The sequence below is a fragment of the Canis lupus genome, chromosome 16 (genome assembly GCF_011100685.1).
Source record: "Canis lupus familiaris isolate Mischka breed German Shepherd chromosome 16, alternate assembly UU_Cfam_GSD_1.0, whole genome shotgun sequence".
NCBI classification, from domain to species: domain Eukaryota; kingdom Metazoa; phylum Chordata; class Mammalia; order Carnivora; family Canidae; genus Canis; species Canis lupus.
Window position 1 is genome coordinate 38,704,570 of NC_049237.1, and position 27,113 is coordinate 38,731,682.

General features: G+C 33.5%; 1 long non-coding RNA gene across 1 annotated transcript; it reads left to right on the top strand.

The window, feature by feature from the left end:
• On the top strand, window positions 1-25,192 carry LOC111090325. Its single transcript, XR_005371573.1, has 3 exons — window positions 1-721; window positions 24,014-24,090; window positions 24,863-25,192. It is a non-coding gene; the product is annotated as an uncharacterized LOC111090325 (long non-coding RNA).
• The last annotated feature ends 1,921 nt before the right edge of the window (window positions 25,193-27,113 follow it).

The window sequence follows — 27,113 nt, forward strand, 5'->3', positions numbered from 1 at the left end:
CTGTGGAAGTGAAGAATATAGTCCAAAGGGCTGGTGTTAGAGCAGAGTTTAGAAGGGTGGTTAACATTTTCCCCTTACATATAACTCAGAAAGACCTTCCAGGAGGAGGGAATACTAAAAGTAAAAGCATTTATCTTTGGCAGCCCATTACTAGAGCATGAAGGATTGGATATTCAGTGGTCTGTGGAAGGCAGGACAGTTATGCACGATCAATTAGGTTATAAAAGATTTTGTATGGCACGTAAAAGAGCCACTTGGACTTCCTCTATTAGGCAATGAGGAGGAATCTTTGACATATTTTAAGACCAACCATGTGTTTAAATGTTTTTCTCTGATTACAGTAGGAAGGGTAGATTTGAAATGGATCAATCAAGGAATTGTCTGAAGTACACAATTATTGATTTCGTGTGTCAACTTGGCTAGGTCACAATATCCAGATATTTAGTCAAACATTGTTCTGAATGTTGTTGAAGATTTTTTTTAGATGAGTTTGCTATTTAAATTGGTAGGCTTTACATAAAGCAGATTACTCTTCATAGTGGTGGTGGGCCTCATCCAGTCATTTAAAGGCCTTGAGGGAAAAATAGACCAATTTCCCCAAAGTAGAGGGAATTCTGTCAGAGACAGCCTTCGGACTTGGGCTGCAACACCAAGTCCTCCTGAAGTGTCTAGCCTGGTGGCTACCTGGAAGATTTTGTACCTGCCCTGCCTCCACAATTAGGTGAGCCAGGTCCTCTCTCTTTCTATACATATACATTGTATTGGTTCTCTTCCTCTGGAGACTCTGACAAATAAAAAGTAGTATAAATGAGACCATTGTAAATATCCTCCATAAAATTAGGAGATTGACAGGATTCTGTAAGCAATTAGTGAGTCTATCCAGCAGTTGTCATTTTATATTAATCTGGAACTCAGAGGTGTCAGGTAGAGGTCCTTTGTTGTTGTTGTTTTTGTTGCTTTGATTTCAGAACAGAGGTGAACTCATTGATGAGATCACCCAGGAAAAACATGTAGAATGAGAGAGTGGAAAGGTGAACATAGAACCCTGAGACAAAATTCAGGAAGCCTGACAGGAAGGGGGACTATGAAGTAAATTATAAAGAACACAGAATACAATGAAAGAAAACCGGAAGGAAATGTTACAGGTGTAATGCACAATGCTTTTCTTTTCATTAAAAAAAAAAAGATTGTATTTATTTATTAGAGAGAGGGAGAGAGAGAGAGAGAGAGAGAGAGAGCACAAGCAAGGGGGGAGAGGGACAAGCAGACTCCCGACTAGGCAGAGAGCCTGAAATGGGGCTGGATCCCAGGATCCTGAGATCACAACTTGACCCCAAATCAGAGGCTTAACTGACTGAGCCACCCAGGCACTCATGTACAATGCTTTTCATTCAAAGCCTGGCAACTAGAACTGTGACATACTTTAACATAGGAAAATTTTAAATGACTAAACGTTTTTTATTGCTAGTAAAATAACTTTTTCCCCTCTGCTGAAATTCTTGCAATTTTATTTTTTCTTTAACTTTTTCCCCTCTGCTGAAATTCTTGCAATTTTATTTTTTCTTTAAATTTGTAAATTGTTATCAGACTGTGTCTTAATGTTGATTTCCTTTCATGAGACCACCACTACTATGAAAAATCTTCATAGCTGACTATTATCAACCTGCTATAAACTTCTATCTGCCTTTTATCTCTTTACCCTGCTTCTTACTTGAAAACTGTATTATTTGTAGGCTGGGTATCAGTTACATTATGTCTTATCCCTTTCATCTTTATCATCTTTATATATATATTCCCCATTACCTCTTGGATATTTGGAGTTCTTTACATGTTTGTTCTCTGTCTCATTGATTTCATTTTTCTACCAATATATATATCTATATTATCTTGATATTTCCAATGTGCCTATATGTTCTTTTTTTTATGTTCTTTTTTAATTCAATTACTGATCTTATTCTTATTCATCTTATTTGTTAGAAACTTCCTTTTGATTTTTTGAGAATAGTAACAATGTGTAATATATCTGTCTGTTTTATAACATAATTATATTATTTCATTAAAAGAATTCCTATCCTAACAGGTAGGAAAATATTCTTCCCTTGTAAAATAGGATTTTGCCTACCACATGTTGAGCTTCTGGGTTCCTCTTATCCATGAACAAAGAGGTATCTAGAGATGTCTAGCCTGCTCTTGGTTGCCTTTTGTGCTCGTTTAGTTACCATTAACTTCATGTGTCCTCAGTGATGCCAAAACACTAAGTACTGTCAATGTCTTCTGCTAGATATTGGAGATATGCTTGCTCTTCTTCCTAGCACTATAGCCCTCATGTATATACATCGTGTAATGTAGAGATTATTTTGCCTCTCCATTTGGTCCTCACCAGGAAACAGAGCATTACTGGAAAAATTCAGTAGTCTATAGCAAGGAAAAAAGATAAAACAGTTTTATTTATTAATACCTTTTTAGGATATAATGGCACAAAAACAAATTAAAATTTTGTAGATATACTTTAACTCCAAAATTGTCTATCCTGCATCAATATTTGGCCTTAAAAGTATAAAGGTGAATTGCCTATCCTGTTAGAGTAATGTGGCTGTTTATAAATAGGTTCTGTTTCCTGAGTTAGGACAAATAGGAAGTAGAATGAAGATTCTAATAAACCTACTTGGTATTTCTGGCACATAGTTGTAAAATCTCTTTCATTATCTTTATTAATTAAGAAAATTACAGAAACTTTTCCAGGGTTTTTGTTATGTGATTTATTTACCTTCTTATTGGCTGTTACTTTGGATTCTTTATTTGATAATTTTCATGAGGTTTTTTTTTTTTTTTTTTTTTTTTAAGAAAATCTGTTCATTGTTTCTTCTCTGTGCTAAGGCTGTTTTTCTCATTTAATCAACAAAACATCCAAAGAGTTATCTATTAATATCCTTATTTTACAAATAAAGAAAATGATACTGACACACAGAGGTTAAGTAACTTGTTCAAAATCTTTCAACTAGAAAAGGGAAGAACCAGTGTTTTAAAACAAAACTTAAATCTAAGAATTGAGTTCCTATACATTATGCTGACTGGTTTTGCTTTAACATGTCTATTCTGCTTGTAGATTTTATCTTAAAACATTTGATATATGCATTACAATCATTCTAGATATGATTAAAACAAAATTATAATTTAAGAAAGCTTTCATTTCTTGCTCCCAATCCTATATTCACTTTGATTAATCACTGATTTCAGACTTGCTATATTCAAATTCCTGGAAATTTAATCCAATATTCCTTCTCATCTTTTATTTGACTATCAAAATTGGTATACATATAATTGCAGTCTGGACATTCATAGCACTCTTCCTATCTCAGCTGAATTCTTAAAACATACTGTACCCTTTACTAAAGCAATTGCTTAACAATGGGGTCAACATGGAGTCTAGGTCATTATCTTATAAATATAATTAAAAATAGATAGCTAATATGCCAGCTACAAAGTATTGTGTAGTTAGACCGAATCTGCATTTCTAGTTATTTTGATGTCAATTAACATTAATTTCCCAAGGACATATTAAGGTTTGATCATGGCACATACTCATTAGCAAAAACTGAGAAATCACAGAATATATTTATCCATTTTAAGTACGAATATACTTAGCTAAGTTGCAAAGCCAAAATAATGTATAAAAATATGCAAGTATGGCAAATATTTTTCTAATCAGTTATTTTTTTAATATATATTAGAAATCAGTACTTAAAATGGTATCAATCCCCAACTTTTTCTTGTGATTAACCCTTATTTATATACTTCCATTTTTCTACAAAATTCCATGTCCCCAAATATTTCCCAATATACTTTTGTTTTAAAAATATTTTGTTTGTTTATTTATTTATTTAGAAAGATTGCATGCAGGGGGTGAGGCAGAAGGAGAAGGATAGAGAGAATCCCAAGTGGACTCCATGCTGAGGATGGAGCCTCAATGAGGCTCAATCCCAAGACCCTGAGATCATGACCTGAGCCAAAATCAAGAGTCAGGTGCTTAATCAACTGAGCCACCCATGCGCCCCCCTTAACATACTTTTTGAGTAATTTGTTACTAATCTTCTCCAAAATCTCTGGTCTCAAAGTATTCCCTGTTTTTATGTCATGTGCATTTTTCTTTCCCTGCTTTTCAGGGAATGCTTTTCAGCCAGTCTGAGAGGTTACTTCGCCTATTCCCAGATGTACTTATTTGGCAAATAGGAGTTCTGTTTATCTCTAATGAAAACTGTCCATTTATGTTCAGTCTTCAAATGTTATATTAACCATAAATAGATATATATCCAATCTAAGTAAATATATTTATATTGTTTTCCACCTATACATCATAATGATAATTTTGATATATTCATCACTAAGCTTATTAAAAATTTGAACTAGACAAATTCTCTATTATGTTTCTAGAGAACTATATCCTTCAGCAATTTCTTTAGGATTTTAAAAGTATGATTCTTTATAAGAAGTGAATGTTGCACTCCTGTAAGCAAGGTTAAATTGTTCAAGCACACTATCTTAAGGAAAAACATATTGTAAGTAGAAATAAATCCTTAGCTTAATCACTGAGATGAAAATAATAAAGTCTGAGTCAAGTAGAATTTTCCAGAATATTTTTGTGGGAAATAAGAATGTTCTTACATCAAAAATAATGTGTAGTGTCAATTAATAAATTAAGCTATAAATTAATTAGACAAAGAAAAAGGATATTTCATATTTGATTTTCAAAACGTCTTACATTTCAAATGTAATTTCATGAGGTCTAGGAAATATGGTAGTGTCATCATAAATTCAACTTTTCCATTAATTTTACAGATTTATTTTAGAAAACATCTCATAAATAATTTTAATGTGGTTCTTCTAAAGAAAAATTTGAAAATTATTAATGAATATTTTAGATTTATGAAATCTCCAGTTAAGATAGTTGGTTATTAATATTTTATACCAAAAAGTTCACTTTCTATAATATTGTTTCAATTGATTTCAAGTGAATTTCCCAGACTCTTATTCACTGGATTCATTTTTGCTATACATTATAGATTTACTGAAGTAAATCTGATGTAGGAATGAGTTAGGGGCAGACAGGGCTAGGCAGGGAAAGATAAGGGAAAGGCCCAGAATCAGGCTACCAGGAATTCGTGGGCTCCTGTAAACCCCAAGGACACTGAAAGGCCCCAGGGTCAGATTCCTACCCATACCAAGAAAACAGAGATAAGACAGTGAAAACAGAAAAAAATAAACCTGGATCCCTAGCTCCAAAATGTTAGGGAGTATCCTCCTTTAATGGCTACTAAATAATCACAGAAATATGTCATTAAGGGGTTATCAATAGTCCCTGCTCAAACCAAGATGCCACAAGAATATCAAGGACATGGGCTACCTGACTAGGGTCACAGAAATCTCAGATATAGAGAAATATTATGGAGGAGATATTAACCAGAGAGAAAGAAACACCTTGTTTGGGCTCATTATATTCATAAAAACATCTGGTTTGTTACTATGATAGTTACAAGTCCACTATGTTTGTTCTAAATATAGACATATTTACAAATCCACTCTGATATTGACAAGAAATTTACTAAGTTCCCTGGTCAGTTTTCTGTAAAAGATAGACCATAAAAGCCCTCAGTGGCAACCCTGTCCAGTACCCTCTCACTTCTGAGAGCTTTCTCTGTATCTCTGCTTAATAAACTTCTATTGCTTTGCTCACTCTCTGTTGTCTGTAAGATTCATTCTTCAAATGCATGAGGCAAGAACCAAGCTCTCCCATATCATATCCATGGATAGGCATGTACTAAAATGAAAGTGAATTTCAAAAATAGAATTGTATGAAGCTAGAAGCTACAGAAAGTAAACAGCTTTAAAAATTAACCATATCAAAAATAATAATGAGTACTTTCTATTCCCAATTTTGCTAATTTAATGAGATTTTTTACATTCAAAATTTATTTGACTCAATTTATTAACACTCAACTTTAACTGAGGGTTAAATTCTATTCAAGTTCTAGTTTGCATAAAATAAGCATAAAATGCAATGAAATTCAAAAAACATTGAAGGCACCTAGAATTTAGACTATACACATTATATACTGCCCTTCCCTTCCTTTGTCCCAAGCACAAATACTGGCCATTTAGTCCCTGTGTTTTATTTGAGAAACTAAATAAGAATAAAAGGTCAGGAGAGGTCCTGATGGCTGACAGTGTTAAATTCTGCTTGCAGTTTCAGAATTTAGACTTAGGTCACTGGTTAGAAAACAGCAAGATTGCTTAAAATACTTGATTTAACAATAAATTAAAATTAAGATTTTTTTTTCTATTGTGTATGTGTTTGTTTACATATGTGAATGTGACTGTGAGCACACACTGCTTTTGTACTACCAAAGGCTCTCACAATTGTGCTGGAATTCAAGGCTAAATGAGTTGCAATTAGAAATTTATAATTTTCTACCCAAATTATAAATTTTCTACCCAATACAAAACCATCAGAGTTCTCGTGAGTGTTCTGAAAAATAACATCCCCAATACCTTAAAGAAGTGATGCAAAGAGTCATAGATATAAATTTTAGATTGAAAATTTCTATATCTGTTCATGATTTTTTATAAAATATGTTTTATAAAACAAAGCTTATGAACAAATATTTATAAAATGAATTAAAAAAAAGAATTAAGGCAACATGACTTGGATGAAACTTCCAGTTAGATATCCACATGACTTTAACTCTGGGAAACGAACTAGGGGTGGTAGAAGGGGAGGAGGGCGGGGGGTGGGAGTGAATGGGTGATGGGCACTGGGGGTTATTCTGTATGTTAGTAAATTGAACACCAATAAAAAATTAAAAAAAAAAATAAAAAATAAAATAAAATAAAAATAAAAATTTTCTTTTCACTTGATGGTGTCCTTTAAAGCACAACAGTTTTTAATGCTGACAAAGTCCAATTTATATAATTTTTCTTTTGTCACTTATTCTTTTGGCACCATATCTAAGAAATAAAATGTATTGGTATAGATAGGAAACAAAAATAAAAGCAAAAACCTTTCCAAAAAAAAAAAAAAGATATCCACATGACTTATATAACTTTTTGGGGAATCTAGAGTAAAATAATAATCAGAAACCTCAAAGCATGAGCAGGTAAGATATTTAGTTGATCCTAAAGAAGAGTGTCAATTGCCTTTGGTGGAAAGTTGCTACAATGCAGTTATTTTTTTCTAGAAACAAAAAGAGCAAAATGAGTATTCACATATTGGCTATAGGAAAAACAATAGAAATAATCTGAATCACAAGTCAACTACTTTCAGTAGCACATACAATTTACAAAATTAGAACAATATTGTTATAGCTTACTGTATCTCAAAGTAGACCTCTCCATGTATGGACCTGTATCACAAAGACTTCTAAAGAATAGAGAATTCAGCCAATTACACTACATAGTTTCAAAAACAATCATATAAATTGTTGTATTTAATTGATTTAAAAATATTAATGCCCTTATAATAACTCAACTCATAATTCAGTGAAGAAATCAAGGGAATGTATTTATTCTTAATTACAGATATGACTAAGGAAGACATTCTTTACTGGATGAAGGAAGGCCGGAGCTCTCAAGTATAGGAATTTGGTTTTGCTTGATTTCTTTAATGTCTTTATATGTGTGTATATATAGATATAAATACACATACATAATACATACATACACTATACATACACACATATATACATATATACATATATATATATATATATAATGTTAATAGACCTTATTTTTACAGAAATTTTAGGTTCACAGTAACATTTTAAGACATCATTATCACCCAAGCCTATGGCTGTTTGATTTTCTGATTGGTGGAATTCTGTAAGGCATTAGCAGTTTTTCTCTGCCTTCAATCTCAGTATTTCTCCAGTGTGTGTGGGAAGGGCACTTAAAAAGTTTGAATGAATGAGTATGGAATTACTCAAGTTCTAGGAGAATTAACAGGAAATTTCATAAACCTTGAGGTAAATGGGGCAGCCTGGTAACTCAAGTGGTTTAGTGCCGCCTTCAGCCCAGGGCGTGATACTGGAGACCGGGGATGGAGTCCCACCTCAGCCTCCTTGCATGGAGCCTGCTTCTTTCTCTGCCTGTGTTTCTGCCTCTCTCTGTCTCTCTGTGTATCTCTCATAAATAGTTAAAATCTTAAAAAAAAATAAATAAATAAATAAATAAAAAACTGAGGTAAATGATCCTCAGGAAGAATTCTTATCCACACTTTTAATAAAATAGGCCACAGCTATTTATTTTAGCAATCCAAATAAAAGTGTTAGCTAATGAGTAACTTATTAACTTTCACTAATTTTACTTAAAATCACAATTAGAAAACTATTTCTATGTAATAGCATATTGCATTGCTACTTTAAACAGAGTCTTTGGAAGAACTGAATGTATGTTGTTTGGCCTTACGAAGTCAGCTATATCATGCCAAACACAGATAAATTCCAATAGGAATATTGATTGGGTAAAATACATCAGAAAAGTAAGTGGAGGAGGTTGTCTATATACTCGTTGTGGCAGACCTGCATAGGTTTTGCTATTTTATAAGGCTTATACATTTACTTTGTGTTTAAGCAAAAGTAAAGAATATTCACACACAAAAAATAATCAAGTCATTTTAATGAAACTTTAACTGAGGGGACATCTGAGTGGCTCAGTTAAGCCGCTGCCTTCAGCTCAGGTGGTGATCCTGGGTTCCTGGGATGGAGCCCCTGCCCTGAGCTCCCCGCTCAGCTGGGAGTCTGCTTCTCCCTCTCCCTCTGACCTTTTCTTCCACTCGCTTGTGTTCTCTCACTCTTTGTCTCTCTCATTTGCTCTCATGCACACACTCTCTCTCAAATAAATAAAACTTAGGAAGGAAGGAAGGAAGGAAGGAAGGAAGGAAGGAAGGAAGGAAGGAAGGAAGAAGGAAAGAAGGAAAGAAGGAAAGAAGGAAAGGAGGAAAGAAGGAAAGAAGGAAGAAATTGTCAAATGAGAACACAATGCTCCATTTAAAAATATTCATATATATCACGGTAGGTGCAGGAATCAGACTTGGTTAGTTAGTACTTCCTTTCTTGACTTTCAGAGTCAAGTACTTTCTTCATTAAGAAAAACGTAACCAGGGGAGTCAAGTTTGGCTCTTTTCCGCCCAGTGGTAAAGTAGAGATCATAAGTCTCTAGTTACTCAGTTTATCCTATTTCCTAGGACTAAATTCACATTAATATATATATAAAAAAAACCACTTAGGAGGAAAATTAAAATATTTCCTGATCTAATATTCAAGGATTCATAACTAAAGATTAGATTCCCATATAGGTTTTTCTAGGTCAGTAAGATTTTTCTGACACACTTGATGTTATTTTTAGTGGACAAACATCAGAACAAGAAAGTGTTGCAAATCTAGGACCAAATGTGTCTTTTGTAAAATAAAGATTGATCTTGTCAGGTTTCAAAGTTACATTTACTTCTAAAAAAAAAAATAAAATTAAGTTTGTTGGCTTTGAAAATTGAATACTTATTTCCGCATTTTCTTACATAAAACAGAACACTTGGCATAGAATTATATTTAAGTACTCATCATGTGTTATTGCATAAGATTTTAAAAACATTTGGGTTTTCATTGATAACCCATATTTTTGTATTTAATTCCAGAAAAGAAAATAATCAAAGCCATACTTGTCACATAACATTGTTGATCACAAAGTGTATTACAGAATGATACCTAACCGAGGCCCTCATCACATGTCCTTAATTCAGTTCTAGGTCAGATCAAGTTCAAACCAGTTGGAATAAGGTGTTTCAAGGTTACTGGTTCATTCTAGCTCTACTGCTAGAATGGAGAGTGCCTAACGATGTCTCCATCGGAAATAATTCTGGTTGTTATTTGCCCGTGTTATGATGCCACACAGATGGTGGTTCACATGCCACACAGAATACATAGTGAATTCACTGTGCTTCACATAGATTTCCACTGATTATAAAATACATACTCATTGAATAAAGATTACAGAAAAGAGTACAAAAAAAAAAACTTGTAAGAGCACTACTGATAATTACCATTTACTATTTTGCTTTTTACTATATTTTCTTATGTAATTCTTTTTAGAGACTTGACATAATATTGTATATATTATTTAAAAGTTCTTTTCACTTGAAGCTGTATGATACAGATTTATTCAAAATCATTAATATAATTTAAAATAATTTAATAATTAATATTAATACATAAATTTATTATTATAGATTTAACTTCCCCTTTTATTTAGATCTTCATGTTGCTGCATACAAAAAGAAGACATACTTCTTTGACTATAATTTTTCTCCACATTTCTGAATTTTGGGGGGTATACACTGTATGTCAAATTACTCTGAAGATCTGGAATCTAAAAAATGATACAAATTTCAAGTTATTCCTCAGAAAGGAAAACATTTTTACTGGAATGAATTTTAAAGGAAAACATTCCTCAGAAAGGACATTTTTACTGTCAAATATGGTTATATAATCAATTTATATTGGAATTACTTTTTTTTTTCTTAAGAGAGAAAGAGAGGTGGGGGGAAGAGGCAGAGAGGGTGGGACAGAGAGAATCTTAAGCAGGCATCACACTCAGCCTGGAGCCCAATGTGAGGCTTGGTCTCACAACCCTCAGGTCATGACCTGAACTGAAATAAAGAGTCAGATGCTTAGCCAACTGTGCATGTAACAGACTACTTTTTATTTGCACAGATGACAGAAAAAGTTATAGAAAGTACCATTATTCTGTAGTTTTGTTATAATTAATTACTATGAATATAATGAATCAAAAGAAAAATATAGCAACAGAATATGTTAACAGACATTAAACTAATAACCTTAACCCATTCTAAAATTAAGGAAGAAATTTTCAATTTCATGGCCCTATAAAAATGTATGAGGACTTAACACTTATTATTGTCATATAGTAGAATATTGCCTACACAGAAAATTTTTCTTCTGGCTAGAATGGCTTGTGAATAATATCAATGGTAGAATGATTCTTGAGTGGGTGGAAACATTTTGATCTGCTGTGTTAGATAAACAAATACTCAAATATTAACTCAGTTACTTTTTAGTTACCTGAAGTTGGGTAAGATTTTCTATTTAAAAACAGAGGTAATAGTATGTATCTCATAGGAATATCATATTATTTAAGACAAAAGATATACAACACCTTGCTGCTGCATGAATACTTTTTCCCTTTTCCTACTTTACTAACACCAATTTTCATTGGGTACCTAGACAGTAATGTACTTTAAATAAATTTATAAGAGCTTTTCTAGAAAATTGAGTATTTTATTTTATTTTCAGCTTACTAACTAGAGCTTCTAGAGAAGTATAAAATTAATATTGCTTTTAAGTCATCAATCAGAAATGAAGCATATTAGAAAGTAACTTAAGTAACTTAAAAACAGATTTCAATTTACAAAATTGTAATTTACCATGAGCTTTAGAATAAAATTTATAACTACAATGAAGATAAACTCATTTTAAATATTGTTTAAGTAACTTGTATTGCTTTTTAATGTCTTGTTTTGGAGACTAATGAACGCTGAAAATAAATACTTCTGGTAATGCAGACACATATCATGCATATTTAGGTCATATTTGTATTTAACTTTTATACTTCCCTCTTCTAAAATTAGTATCATGAGATAAACGTGGTCAGTTTATATGAAACTTTTAGCAAATGCACAGTGTTTCTGCAATTTAGTTTAATAAATCCCTAGATCAAAAAGGAATAAAGGAGTTATCAGTGGTAAAAGGCGCTTCATGTATTTCAAATCTCTTAAATCCAGAAATATACAAAAATTGTGGATGGCAAAAATATGTGAATTGCAAGAAAACAGTTATTTTACTTTCTAATGACATCATTCAATTACATAATTTATAAGACATGTTGAAGTACACTTGAACACACTTGGAGATATTTTATGCACCATTACTCACACTTTGGGAAGAATGCAAATGGCTACCTAGATAATAGTCATCACTGGATATAAATAACTTCCAATTATTTGCAAGGGCACTTGTGGTGAATTTCCACAAGTATTTAAAACTAAGTATTAAACTATTTATTTAGCAAACTAAATGTGTTGTATTAGTGCTATTAATCTATTATGTAGTATTAACATATATTTGATCTAGGGATTTTACAAACTAGCAAATAGAAGGTATATGGTGATATTATTTAAATTAATAAACCCATATGAATGCCTACCTAATAAGATCAATTTTATGAAAATAATATTTTCTTTACTTGGAACAACAAACATGACATTCAAGTATGCTTTTGAAAAGAAAATGTTTACTTTTTTTTTACAAAGTAGCAAAATAGTAAAACATTACCCTTTCTTAAGAAAATTACTGTTACTTCAGTTTTACTTAAAATAATCTATAAATTTATCACTAAAATAATCAAATTACATAAGACAAACTATATGCTATTATATGTGAGAATAAGCACACATGTGAAACATATTACCCTAAGTTCAATTTGACCCAACATATTTTATATTCTTGCTGTTGAGTTACCCACGTGGGTCAGTGATTTTATTTTTCTGTACTTCCATTTTCTCTATAGGCACTGAACTGAAGTCCTTTTCAGCTATCACAGAGAATTTATGAAACATATAAATTAACAACTTTGTACTGTCTTAACTTTTTTATTCAATAACTAACTTTCTTAATTCTTTGTTTTCCCCTCCAAAATATCTAGTATTCTAGCATACTTCACTTTGCATGTGATAGATATGATTTATGATTTAGGTTATGTCACTGTTTCTGTAGTTTGTTTCAGTAAAAAGACTTACTTGGTACTTGTTTGAACTAGGGTAAAAATGACTAAATTTTTCTTTATAAAGTCAAGGAAAGAAAATGTACTGCTGGGCTAAGACTAAGCATGAAAGATTCCATCTGAGAGGGACAATTTGTCAGAAAATTATGAAGAGGTACAAACAGAGGGATATAATGGAAACAGTCTTGCAACATTAACTATATCATTCACTCTCATCAATTCTGTAATAAATCTACACACCACACTGAGGGGCGGTGCAAACCGGATGGTTCTCCAGCAGGCAGGCTCCTACTGCTGGCACTCTCTCCCTCAGGATGACTATGGTGCCACAGAAGGTAGTGCCCCATCTTGGCTTGGGGTGGGCACCATGATTCATGCACAGAGGAATTAATTAGGAAAATGGCAATGGCAGCCCAGAAAGATGGACAAGAGCTGTGATCCTAAATCATCTTCAGAGTGGTCTCTTCATGGCCAAGTACTTAACTCCTCAGCAAAATACAGTTGAACCAGAGCAAAGATTGGAACACAGGCATAAAACTGCCTTTATGAAAACCATTGTCTCTTTTATAAAGATGCCATTAATAAGCACCATTGCTGTCCAGAAATTAACCCTAATGCTCGCTCTGCCAAAATCAAAAGTACAGTCATGTTCAGAACTTACAGAGGAGTGTTCACTGTTTTAATTACTGACTATGAGAGATTAGGTATGTTTCCCCACTAAATTAATAAAAGCTTAGAGAATTGAGGTATCTTTTGTCCAACAAATTCAAAATGTAATTAAAAAGCAGTGATGTCATAGTTATATATTTAATAGTGTTGTATGAATGCACTGAGGTAGACAGGGAGGTAAATCATTTAATGAGGAATACTGAACTAATTTAATTTTAATTTAATTTTGATAACATTAATGCAATGAAAGGTAGTGAAAAGAATGTGGACTTTAAAATTGTAGAACCCATGCTTCTAACCTTGCTCATTAATGTGACCTTGGGAAGTTTATTTAATTTCCCCAGTTTCTGAGTCTTTTACTGTCAAAGGGGATAATATTTACTTTGCAGTGTTGTGAAATTCATTAAGGACAGGTCTATATAGCACATAATCTTGTTGAATACAAACTACATATTAAATAAATACGGGCTCCCAGACATCTTAAACTTCACCATGCAAAGATTATATCCTAAGATTATAATTTGGGATGTGATAAAATATTCAGAATACATTATCTCAAACAGATAACAATTTAAAACTCTGAACATCAAAGAAACTCAGAATATTTAGGATTAAGAACACACATCCCTTTCTATCATCTAGTTAATTATATTTTTTCCAAATTGTTCAAAAAGATTAGTGCTCTCTGGTAAATGAGCTCCTTCTTTCAGACAGGCCAGTAGGGTCACTTTTAGGTAATACAAGTTTAAAAAAAAAAAAGGCTTATGGTCACCAAAATAATTATGATGTTTGACAGCTAAAGGGTTCCTCTTAGAAATTTTAAATATACTTTTTTATATCTCATCACTAAATTATAATTTCAAAAGAAATATTTATGATTTTGATCATTCTAAGGAAATGCGTCATTTTCTATGATAAAATGTATCAAGTAAAATAATTTTAATTGTTAACATCAAAATAATGCTTGTCATACACATCTCTATTGGTCAACACCACTGACCATTTTACAGATGGAAATACTAGAGTTAGAAGGCTCAGGAAGTCGCAGCAGTGATGGGGCCTGAATGTGAACCAGTGTGGCACAAAAGCTCATGCTCCCAGCCTTTATGCATATCATTAGCATAAATAAGACTATAAACACCATCATTTATTTACCATTTATTTATTAATACACATGAATTCAAGATCCTTTTATCTTTCTAGGACAGTTTTATATTTTAATATTTAAATAATGTTTTTAAAGATTTTATTTATTTGAGAGAGAGAGAGCATGAGCAGTATGGGGAATGAGCAGAGTGAAAGGGACAAGCAGACTCAGCGTTGAGTGCAGAGCCTAATGTGGGTCTTGATCTTATAACCTTGAGACAGTGACCTGAGCCAAAATCAAGAGTAGAACACTTAACTGACTGCGCCACCCAGGTGCCCCTTACAGTTTTAGACTTGACTTGAACAGAATCAAGTTAATTCACATGATATCTGGAATAACTGTGAAGTTGGAGCCACATAAAATGAGTAAGGGTATATAACTGCAAACCATGGGAGACTTGTATCTACCAGGCATATCTGAAGAACTGTCATTATTTTCATTGTTTTGATGCCTATAATAATCTAATAAAAAAAAACTTGTATCCATTTGACAGAGTAAGAAACTACATCATAGTTTAAATAACTTGCTAAAGGCAACATAGCTAATGAGGTCAAAAGCAAGATCTGGACCCAAAGAGTAAGAAACTACATCATAGTTTAAATAACTGGCTAAAGGCAACATAGCTAATGAGGTCAAAAGCAAGATCTGGACCCAAAGTTCATTCTTTCAATCACTACGTGATTGCTGATGAGAGGTATCTAGCAGTACCAGCACCAAGGAGATCTATTTGACATCAATTTTCATGGGAAAATATGTCACTAGCAGGCAGTAGAAACTCAAGGTTTTTTTCCCCTGGTATTATAACACCTTTGAATAAAAAATAGTTCATTTTATGGTCTTCTATTGTTGAATATACAAAATCATATGTGGGTTTTGAGAGGAATGAATGTCCACTAGAAAGAACTTAAGGTTCAGTTTTTAATTTAATTTTTTACTTTTTTGTTTTATTTTGTTTTTTTTTTTTAAGATTTTATTTATTAATTCATGACAGACTCACAGAGAGAGAGAGAGAGAGGTAGAGACACAAGCAGAGGAAGAAGCAGGCTCCATGAAGGAAGCCTGATGTGGGACTTGATCCCAGGTTTCCAGGATCACACCCTGGGCTGAAGGCGGCGCTAAACCACTGGGCCACCGGGGCTGCCATTTAATTAATTGTTTTTAATAATAAATTTATTTTTTATTGGTGTTCATTTGCCAACATACAGAATAACACCCAGTGCTCATCCTGTCAAGTGCCCCTGAATCCATGTTTTATAACAATTCTGTGAGAAATACAAATGACAAAACTCATACCCCTACTTTTGCCCTTGTGGGCTACTTGAATAAAAGTATTTCCTTTTTCTACTTTCTGCTGTTACTGATCCCTTTCCTCTTTCTTTCACGAACTGGAATTATATTAAAATCACTGGATGTTTATTTTGTTTGTTGTGCTTATGACTTTTTTTTTAATCAAAGCAAATTCAGAAAATCACAAATACCCTCTAGACATGAGATCAAATTAGATCAACAAATGTCTAGAAAATCTTAATATTCCACTGACTTCAACTGTTATATGAAGAGGCATTTGGGAAAGTTATGTGTGATTATGGTGAGCAGGCTTAGGCTTCTCAGCAGCAGGTGCCCTCCCAAAAGATGCTGGAAGTCAGGAAACACAGTGTTTTTCTCTCATGCCTGAAGATCTGATTACTTTTTATAGAAGGATTGTAAACAACTGATGGCACAAAAGTTCTGGGATTTGGTAGTCATTTACAAGTAATTGTCAGCTTATGGCATCTCTTAATTATCAACAGATATTGCCTCAAAAGATGAAGTAGGATAGTATAGAAAAAGAATATTTTTACATAAAAATCTAAGGGGAGCTTTTTTTTTCCCCATGAAAAAAGAAAAGACTGGGATTTTACTGTAGTCATTACCGAGGGTATCAGAGCTAGTAATTGGAGCTTCAAAGGACTATACTTTCGCTGAAAAACCATCTTACTTAAGAGCTCTAGGATTCTGGGAAAAAATGTGCTCTGCTTGTCTTCCTGTCATGGGAAGCTGGTCACGAGAGGCTGAAAGATGTGAAAGGACTTGAGGGATGCCACTCTCTTAATGGGGGAGGGTGAGATTTCAGCTAAAAACAAAAGCCTGCAAGGTAAAAATGGAAACCAACTGGAATCTGAAGCAGTTTTACAGAGAGAACAAGCAGAAACATTAAGACATTAAATTTGAGGCTCCCTCTACTGAAAGTGAAACTAGATTTTTTAAATTTACAAAAAGGCAATCAAAAATAATGTATCACCACCTAGTATGTTCCTGGGCATGTCACTAAGATAAATAGGACAATAAAACCAGCTCTGCTCCTTGAGGTATTCGCCCATTAATGGAACTGAAGTGGGGAAACTGAAGTGACTCCATTGTAGAAAAGCTCTGTCTCTACTGTTTTTATGCTAGGCTCCATTTACTCCTGTCCCATAATTTGCCTCTGATAAGCCAAAGAAGTCACGTTCCCACCTCAAGGGGGGAAGCAAAAAAGTGAATCATTCCCTGAGTTTTGTCCTAGGCCCCAAACACCTGATAATACCTAAGAAGAGCCAGGTCCCAAACATGTTTCAGGACATTAGCTTCAAACAAACCTCAGCTGATGCCAACTGGGATCAATACGCCCACTTTCGGTAATTTATGAAATAACACCTATTCACTGAAGTTGATTGGCCCCTACTGTGCATTCCTAGAGGAACAGATATCTTAGACCCTTTCCTAATATAAACCTTTAGCCCCAAGCAATGACGAGTCTCATTCTTCTCTCCTCCAGACTCTCAGACACTCCATCTGCTATTCTCTACCTGTCCCTCACACTATTCTCTCTTTTCATATTCTCCACCTCACATTTGATTTCTATCTGGTGTGAAGCCAATGAGCCTCTTGGCTCATCCTGTGGGACCCTTCCCTGGGTCCTTGGACCCAGTCTGCCTGCATCAGGACTGGGGGAAAATTGGTGGAAGATAAGAATCTGTATCTAAATGAACCATAATTATGTATCTAATGCAACATAGTAAGTACTACCACAGAGATAAGACATATGAATAAAAATAGATACAGGAATAAATCTGTCAGAAAGGAACATCTAAACAAACCAATAAAAAGGATCTTTATCAATTAACTGGGTGTCAGATTTGTAGCTTAAGAAGTATCAATTTAGCAATTCTCTGTTAAGAGATAAAGTGAACAAAAGAAACCTTTACAGGTTGCTGGAGGTAATATAAATTGATTCAATCACTTTATGATTATAGTTCTTTATAGATAGAGTTAGGAATTTATTTTTCCAGCTAGATGATGAGGAAACTGGTGCTCATTTTATTGTTTATTATTATTATTGCTATTATTATTACTGATTCAAATATATATTACATGGAAATCCTTTTGTAGGATAAAATATTTCATAATAAATAACTTAAAGTGTTAATAATGGCAATTCTCTGTACTACTAATATGGGTAATCAAGATTGGGCCTTCATTCCTAAAATATGTTACAGCTTAAATGCAGGGTCTGCTAAGAATATTAAACTTGAGGGATCCCTGGGTGGCGCAGCGGTTTGGCTCCTGTCTTTGGCCCAGGGCGCGATCCTGGAGACCCGGGATTGAATCCCACATCGGGCTCCTGGTGCATGGAGCCTGCTTCTCCCTCTGCCTGTGTCTCTGCCTCTCTGTGTCTCTCTCTCTCTCTGTGACTATCATAAATCAATAAAAATTAAAAAAAATTTAAAGAATATTAAACTTGATGTGTTGAACACAAACTGCTTTATCAATGCAGAAGTTAATAAATACCAATGCACAGCCCATGGAACCCTATCATGTGCTTATGAGAACATAAACACCAATAGAGAGACAGGATAACTGGTAGTCTTTTTATCAATTCTTCGAGCTCAAGGCAGGTCTTTGGAAGGGCACAAATCACAGTGAATGAAGAGTTTACCTAGTTTTCAATACAGACATGTTAAAGTTGGATTTTTTTTTCCACAAATACATTTTAAGAGCTAATTATCTGTCAGGCACTGTCCTCTGGCTTGAGGATACAGCAATGGAATAAGGTTCAAAAATGCTGAGCCCTGTGGAACTTTTATTCTATCTGTGGGGAAGAAAACCAGACAATAAACAAAGTCCTATAAAGCGAAATAATCTGTGATAAACATGCTAAGAAAAAAAGCAATGAAACATCAACAAAATATGGTTATTTCCTTTAAGCTTCCCACATAACCAGCATATGACCATAGATTTGAAAAACAAATAAAATGCATTTGGTATAGGGGCACAGCTTTGATAAATATAAAAACTGGCTATATACGTAGAGATGGAAAAAGTTTATTCCAACCTAATGGTCCCATTAAAGAGTGAAATGAAAATGACTGTGGAGTAAAAAGTTTGATGATGGACACACTGACACATAACAGCATACCGCAAATGTACTTTATCCATCTTAGGTAAATCAATAATGGCTATAGATAATATGCACTGGGTTAATGATGAAGATAAAGAAAAAGAATAGTCACACGAGTGAGATGGGAATATGTGATACTTCATTTACCAAGGTATTAGAGCACAAGATTGAAGACTTAGCAAATGTATATTATTTCATATTTCCCCAAAATTATCTTATAAAATTTACAACATTAAAAAACATTAGAAAGCAGAAAATGAATATAGTGATACATATGCTCTCTCTTAACTTTAGAAACGTACACCAAAAGAAAAGAAAATATGATAAAATATATCGATGATGTTCTGGCCAACAGCAATAAACAGAAAGAGATCTTTAAAAAGCCGATAGTCTTGCAAACATATAATGATAATAATGTAATATAGATAATATTTGAAATGAAGAAAGGTGAATGGCTGCTAAGGAAGCCAAAGCTGATGCATAAGAATAATAAAGATATAGAAGAGTTATCTATATAGAATATACATCCTTGATGTGAATATGTGTATAAGTGTATGTGTATGTATATTGTATGTATATTTGAATATGTATATATGCATGTGTGTTTTGTGTATGTATGTATATATGTGTGTATTGTGTATTAGAACAAACTAGTCTTAATAAAACGATAAATTCATGTCAGTTTGAAAGAATGCACCTAGCATCCCATGACTGGAATTATATACAGAGAGAATGCAATAAAATTGCAAGATACTAAACAAGAATACAACTATCTAGTGATTTAATGCAATGGTTTGCTTATCCAAATGAGGGTTTAAGCCGGCGTTAAGTGACCAAATTAACGCACGGCGTTAAGTGTTATAGAGTGACCCCTAATAGTATGTGGATGGCTGAACTAAAGATTTCCCAGTTCCTTTTTAATCCTAAAAGACTATCATATTCAATCCTACTTCTTTTGGGATCTCCTTTCAGCTAACATTCATCCCAACAATCACACAAGTCTCTAAGAATTGTGTTTTCCAATTTATTCAATTGATCAATTGTTTCAATTAGTACCCATATCTCGGTATTCATGGCTTCTCAGTTTCAATATTCATGACGTTCATCCCCCTCTTTGCTTAATAAATGGCATTTATTTTTCCATCCTTTTTTTGCTGCCTAGTTAGCATAGCTAATCAAATGAAGTTGCAGTTGATACTACCAACATTTACTTGGTACTCTTGTGATTAAAATGAATATTATATTAATTTTCAGTGTCCAAATGTAAAATTAACTTACTTAGGATGAGCTTTTGAACCAAAGAAGCATATCATGTTAGCAGAATGCCTAGATTCGACAGATCTGCTAGACTAGTCCATTTACACTGAATCATATAGCTATTATGCCAATTAGCCACCACCAACATGAACAACAACACAAACACGTAATTGGGTTATACTGATCTTGAGAGAATGAAACTTCACAATCTCTTTCTTCAGTTCATTCCTACATTAATCAACTCTCGTAGACAAGAAATTGTGGTATATATCTATCCTAAGCCTTTCACCCTGTAGTATAAACTAATTTCCTTTTTCTTGATTCTCTGCACCTGGGTATCTCAATAGCTGTGTGATTTTATTTTCCACAAAATAAGAAACAGAATAAGGTCATATCAACCACACAGATCATGTATAACACTAGTCATAATGATGGACTTCAAGAAGCATCATAAACCCAGGTTGGCAGCTACCCTGGCTAAAAACACAGTATTTTGATAATAGTAACATGCCGAGTTTGCTGAAATAAAAGATGCTAACAAACACACATTTCCATGGACTGGATAGAAACTGTTATGATGAAAGAGAAATACATTTTGGGTAAATCAATAATACTCCCCAAACAATTTGTACATCATTTACTGCTTCTTATGATAGTATGGCAAATGGTTTCTGTTCACTCTAGAGATAGATGCAATTATAATGCACCAGTGAAAACATAAAATTGATTTTTTACTGTTCTAATGTAAGAGGATTACAAATTATTTCACAATTTTCAAATTCATACAATCTAATCTGGTGTGTAGTACTCAGAACTGCTAAACTCAGCAACTATTTAACTAATTCAGATTTTCTCTGAACAATTATGAATTACTGCACTGAGATGGAGAGTATATTACCTTACAAAGAGTATTTTAACACAATAATTACTTCATCTTTCCATTTATTTCACTTACATACAAATAGCTTACGTGGCTAAAGAATAACCTCCTATTTGTTGATTATTAAAAAGCAACATTGTGGTTTTACAAATTAAATAAATAAATAAACACCAAGACTCCTATGTAAATGAACTCCTTTTCATTATCCCCAGGAATATGTTGACATTTACATTTTGGCCAGCTGAGGTTCAAATTAGATAGCTCCATAGGTGACAGAAACCCTGAGGCCTGCATGGATCCTGAGGACAAAGGTGATTGTTTCAATTATTTCTTTTGGCTGGCTTATCCAGCCATGACCTCAGCATGAGGCAAGGTATTGGGAGCTTGATGCATGCAGCCATGTAATTATGCATTTAAGTTTATTTTCTTAATTAATTTAAATATGTTTGAGAAACTTACAGGGCTTGAATCTGAAAATTTCCATGGCCTGGTCACTGGATAGAATCAAGGCTCCTGAAGTGAGAGAGTAGATCACAACTTTTGTGAGCTTTAGAAAGATGCTCTTTGGTAGAGGTAATCAAATACTTGAAATTTAAAATCTTGGAGAAAATTATACTCTTTGTTTCAAAGTGACTTTTGTATGTTTTGTTTTGTTAAGAAAAATGAGGTTGAAAAAGTTGCTGTCAACAACTGCTAATTTGGCTGACAGTCAAAAACATATAAAAGAATCTCCAGCCTCTAAAATGTGATAAATGAATCATTAATGAAGCCCAGACACTAGTAAGAGAAGACAGGAGCAGAGCTCAGAACTAAAAGACTAGGAGTAAAATTAGTATAATCTCTTTCAAAATATTCTCAATGAGTGGGGGATGGGGACACTGAGCCAACACTTAAGACAAAGAAATAGTTCAGATATATTACCAGAGCATCTCTTAAAGCAAAAATTTGTCTAGTAGCACCCAACTCCACCTCTAGCCACCACACACAGGCTCTTAGGCCTTGATCAGTGACCCTGAACACAGATCCATTGCTAGGATATAGTCATTTTCTTTAATCCTGGAATACTGAGTTCTGCTCAACTTTTCTTTGCCTTTCATTTCTTTTCTGATGAATACTCTTCAAAATTTGCACTGTGTCAGAGAAATGGAACCCTTGCTCAGCTCATTTTCTCCATGAGCATATGTTCTTCTATCATGCTTTGCTCTGTTACAGTTTTTCCTCTCAGGAAGGTTAGGCCACCTGCTCTCCCAGAATCCTTCTGCACACAACCACAGTGCCCTAACACAATGGACAGATGCTGGGCTCATTTTCCTTTTTGAGACTCTGTTTCAAGTTAGAATTACATGTTAGTGAACTCGGAAAGAAACCATCCTTGCTAAATCAATACACAGCAGAGTTTAAAAACAACAACAACAAAAAGAAGCAACCCGATATACAAAGATCAGTGAAGTTAAATATCTAGCTTTACACTTGCCCCTGAGGATGCAGAGTTCTAAAGAATAATAGCAGTCTGGTCAGCAAGTGTAAGATACCTGCTTGAATGTGAAGATACCTTAGGTCTTTAAGCAAAGGCAGAGGAGAGTAAATTTAAGAATTTAGCTAGAAAATACAAAGGGAGCTACTAACTTTGCTGAAGCAGCTAATTTTTCCAGATAAGCCAGGCTCATATGTTTATTGTACACATTCAATAAATTAAAGCAAAATTTATCAATGAGTAATTATTTTGCTATTAAATTAGTATTTTTCATGAAAGAGTGATTTAATTTCTGGTGTATCTTATATTTACCATGTCTGTGCTCCAAAAGAATGAGATCACCACCTGGTGACAATTACAGACATTGGTCTATGTGGTCCATGAAAAATTTCAGGGTTTAGATGTAATCATGCAGTATGTTACACAGAAACCATAGAGAGAGAGGCAAATACTCTATGTAAAGTAATTTAAAATCACTTGTGATGTCTAATATTAATTTTAACATAAAATATCATCTCTAAAAATATAGACCCCTTTCCTAGATTACCAGGTTTAGCAAGCAATAGTTTGCATTTATAGGTTAAAAGGTTTCTAACTGCTAATGAATCAGTATCCTGTACTATCTCATGATCTCAATTCCCCACATTTAAAGGATAAGTAGTAATATCATATGTGTGTCATGAACACATAGTGAATGCAGTCTTAAAATAATAAATCACAGTCTTTGGAATTTCAATACATATACCTGTAAAGATTAAGATAAATAACTTTCACTTAAAAATAAAAATAACAGTGCTATATCGTCTTTGAACCAAAAGCAGTAGATATAAAGTCATGGTGGTACTTACCACAGTGAAATTCATCACTTTCAATATCCATATTGTCATGGCTAAGTTAACTATCATGGTAACCAACAGCAGAAGGACAAAGAAGTATAAGCACCTCTTTCGCCATCCATAAATCCCCACCGGGTAAAGTTGTGCATTCTCAGCCCTTGGCAGGTTGTTCTGTTGTGTTGCCAGTATATATTGTTCTCGTGTCATCTGAAAAAAAAAAGAAAGAAAGAAAGAAAAGAAGCATTCAAAACTAAAACGAATGATTTTTTTTTAAATCAAAAGGCACAACATATCTACAAATAATGGGCAGTGAGTATTCAAATGAACTATTTCTGTGCAATTAAAATTAATTAAATAAGATTAAAATCTTACAAAACCCCTCACACCACATCATCAGTGCTGCTTTTTAGAGCTGTTTAACTGTGATACTTCTAAGATGTATATTATTTTCAGTCATTTGCCCAGTTCTAATAATAGCTATTTCTTTCAGGAGACTCTGAGGATGATCCAGTATACTCCCAGGTGTCTATAAACTAAAATTCTATGCATATCCCAGCTACTTTTGGAGTAAGTGTCACCTGTTCTTTGGAGTAGACAGAGACCAATTTTATTAAAAGACATTTCTGTACCTTTATCTAAAAATACAGGATATTAGTGCTCAGGGCATATGTTTTAATAAAATGAAAGTGTATTTGAAAGAACCTCTGGGAAGAAAATACACTTTTACTTAGAATTATATAGATCTAGATATTTAATTAATACTTTTACTTAGAACTTTGTTGGTTATTTATTTTAGTTTTATTTCACGGAGTTCTCACAATAGAATTGATCTCTAAAAAAAAGACACTGTACTGTATTATCCTGTTACACAAATATTATATAACATATTGATATACACAGAAATCAGTTTTGGAAAAGAGGTGGTAGTATTTCTTGGTAATATATAAATTCAGGTTCAAAGTTAATTCTTTTAAAAAGCAAATATATTATCTGCCAGATACAACCAAGAAATATGGTCAAGAAAAGTAAAGAGTATGTACTAGGCATACAGTCTTTAGAATAACTTATTCATTACCTGAAGGATAAAAAAAAATTAATTGTTATAAAATATAATTTTCTCCAATGCAATACTTTTTTTTAGTTTAGTGTATTTTTTCCTCTTTAGGATTCATCAGATTTCTCTTATTACGCATGTCAAACAAATAAGACAACAGAAATAATGCTGCATAAATATACCAAAATAAAAACAACATCAATGAAGAATTAAAATTACCTGTCAGCTAATATAAAATACAGGCATATCTCATTTTATTGTGTTTCACTTTATTGTGCATTGCAGATACTGCATTACAGACAAATTGAAGATTTTTGGCAACCCTGAGGCAAGGAAGTCTATTTGTGCCATTTTTTTCCAACAGTATTTGTTCATCTGTATTTCTTTGTCACATTTAGTTATTCTCACAATATTTCAAACTTTTTCATTAATATTATATCTGCCATGGTAATCTGTGATTAGTAGATCTTTGGTGTTACTAATAACTGTTTTGGTGCACCACTGAAATTAGGCTGATTAAAAACCCTGCAATGACTTGTGATGAGCATCAGCTATTGTATGGAATTGTTGAATTCTTATATTTATTGTACACCTGAAACTAATTTTACATTCTATGTAAACTGGAATTTAAATAAAAACTTAACAAATGAAAAATCCTGCAATGGCTTCTGTGTTCAAGTGAAAGGAAGGGTTGTATGTCTCATTTTAAATCAAAAGCTAGAAATGATTAAGCTTAGTAAGAAAGGCTTATCTTCTTGGGCCAAACAGCCAAGATGTGAATGCAAAGAAACAGTTCTTGAAGGAAATTAAAAGTGCTACTCCAGCAAACAGATGAAGTGATAAGAAAGAAAAACAGCCTTATCATTGATATGGAGAAAGTCTTAGTGGTCTGGATTTTTTAAAAAAAGAAAAATCAAAGCAGCCACAACATTCCCTTAAACAAAACCCTAATCCAGAGCAAGGCCCTAACTCTTCAATTCTCTGGAGGCTGAGAGGTGAGGAAGCTGCAGAAGAAAATTTGGAAGCTAGCAGAGGTTGGGTCATGAGGGTTTTTTTCCCCTTGCACAAATGTTTGTTTTATTTAAGTGCAATTAATTAACATATAATGTATTATTGATTTCAGAAGTAGAGGTCAGTAATTAATCAATCTTATATAACACCCAGTGCTCATTACATCATGTGCCCTCCTTAAAGTCCATCACCCAGTTACCCCAGCCCCCCAGCCCCCACCCCTCAAGCAGCCTTCAATTTGTTTCCTATGATTAAGAGTCTTTTTGGTTTGTCTCCCTCTCTGATTTCATGAGGTTCATTTTTTTTTAATGAGGTTTAAATAAAAAGCCATTTCCAAAACATAAAAGTGCAAGGTGAAGCAGCAAGTGCTGATGTAGAAGCTGCATCAATGAAGCAAATTATTTAGAAGACCCAACTATGGTAATTCAGGAAGGTGGCTACACTCAACAACAGATTTTCAATGTAGATGAAATAGCCTTGTGTTGGAAAAAGACACGTCTAGGACTTTCATATCTAGAAGGGAGAAATCAAAGCCTGGCTTCAAAGCTTCAAAGTACAGGCTGACTCTTGCTAGAGGCTAATGCATCTGGTGACTTTAAGTTGAAGTTAATGTTCATTTATCAATCCAAAAATCCTAGAGCCCTAAAGAATTATGTTAAACCTATTCTGCATACGCTCTATAAATGGAACAACAAAGCGAAAATGATAGCATATATGTTTACAACATGACTAGTGACTATTTTAAGTCCACTAATGAGAACCACTACTCACAAAAAGATTAATTTCAAAATATTACTTCTGATTGCCAAAGCACTTGGTCAGCCAAGTGCTCTGATGGAGATGTACAACCAGATTAATGTAATGTTTTTATGATGTTGCTAACACAACATCCATTCTGGAGCCCATGAATAGATGAGTAATTCTGACTTCTAAGACATATTATTTAAGAAATACATCTCATAATGCTATCATAGATAGTGATTCTTTTGATGGATCTGGGCAAAATAAATTGAAATCCCAGAAAGATTCACCATTCTAGACACCACTAAGAACATTCATTATTCCTGGGAAGAAGTCAACATATCAGCAAGAATAGGAGCTTGGATGAAGTTGATTTCAACCCTCATGGACAACTTTCAGGTGTTCATGAGTTCAGTGGAGGAAGTAACTGCAGAAGTGGTGGAAACAGCAAAGGAACTAGAACAAAAAGCCTAGAGATGTGACAAAATTGTTGCAATCTCATGATCAAACTCCAACAGATGAAGGGTTGCATCTCATGGATGAGCAAAGAAAGTGATTTTTTGAGATGAAATCTATTCCTGGTGAAGAGGTAGTGAAGATTATTGTAATGACAAAAAAGGGTTTAGAATATTCCATAAACTTAGTTGATAAAGTGGCAGCAGGGTTTGTGAGAACTGACTTCAATTTTGAAAGAAGTTTTACGGTGGGTAAAACACTATCAAATAGCACTACACACTACAGAGAAATCATTTGTAAAAGAAGAGTCAACTGATGCAAAAAACTT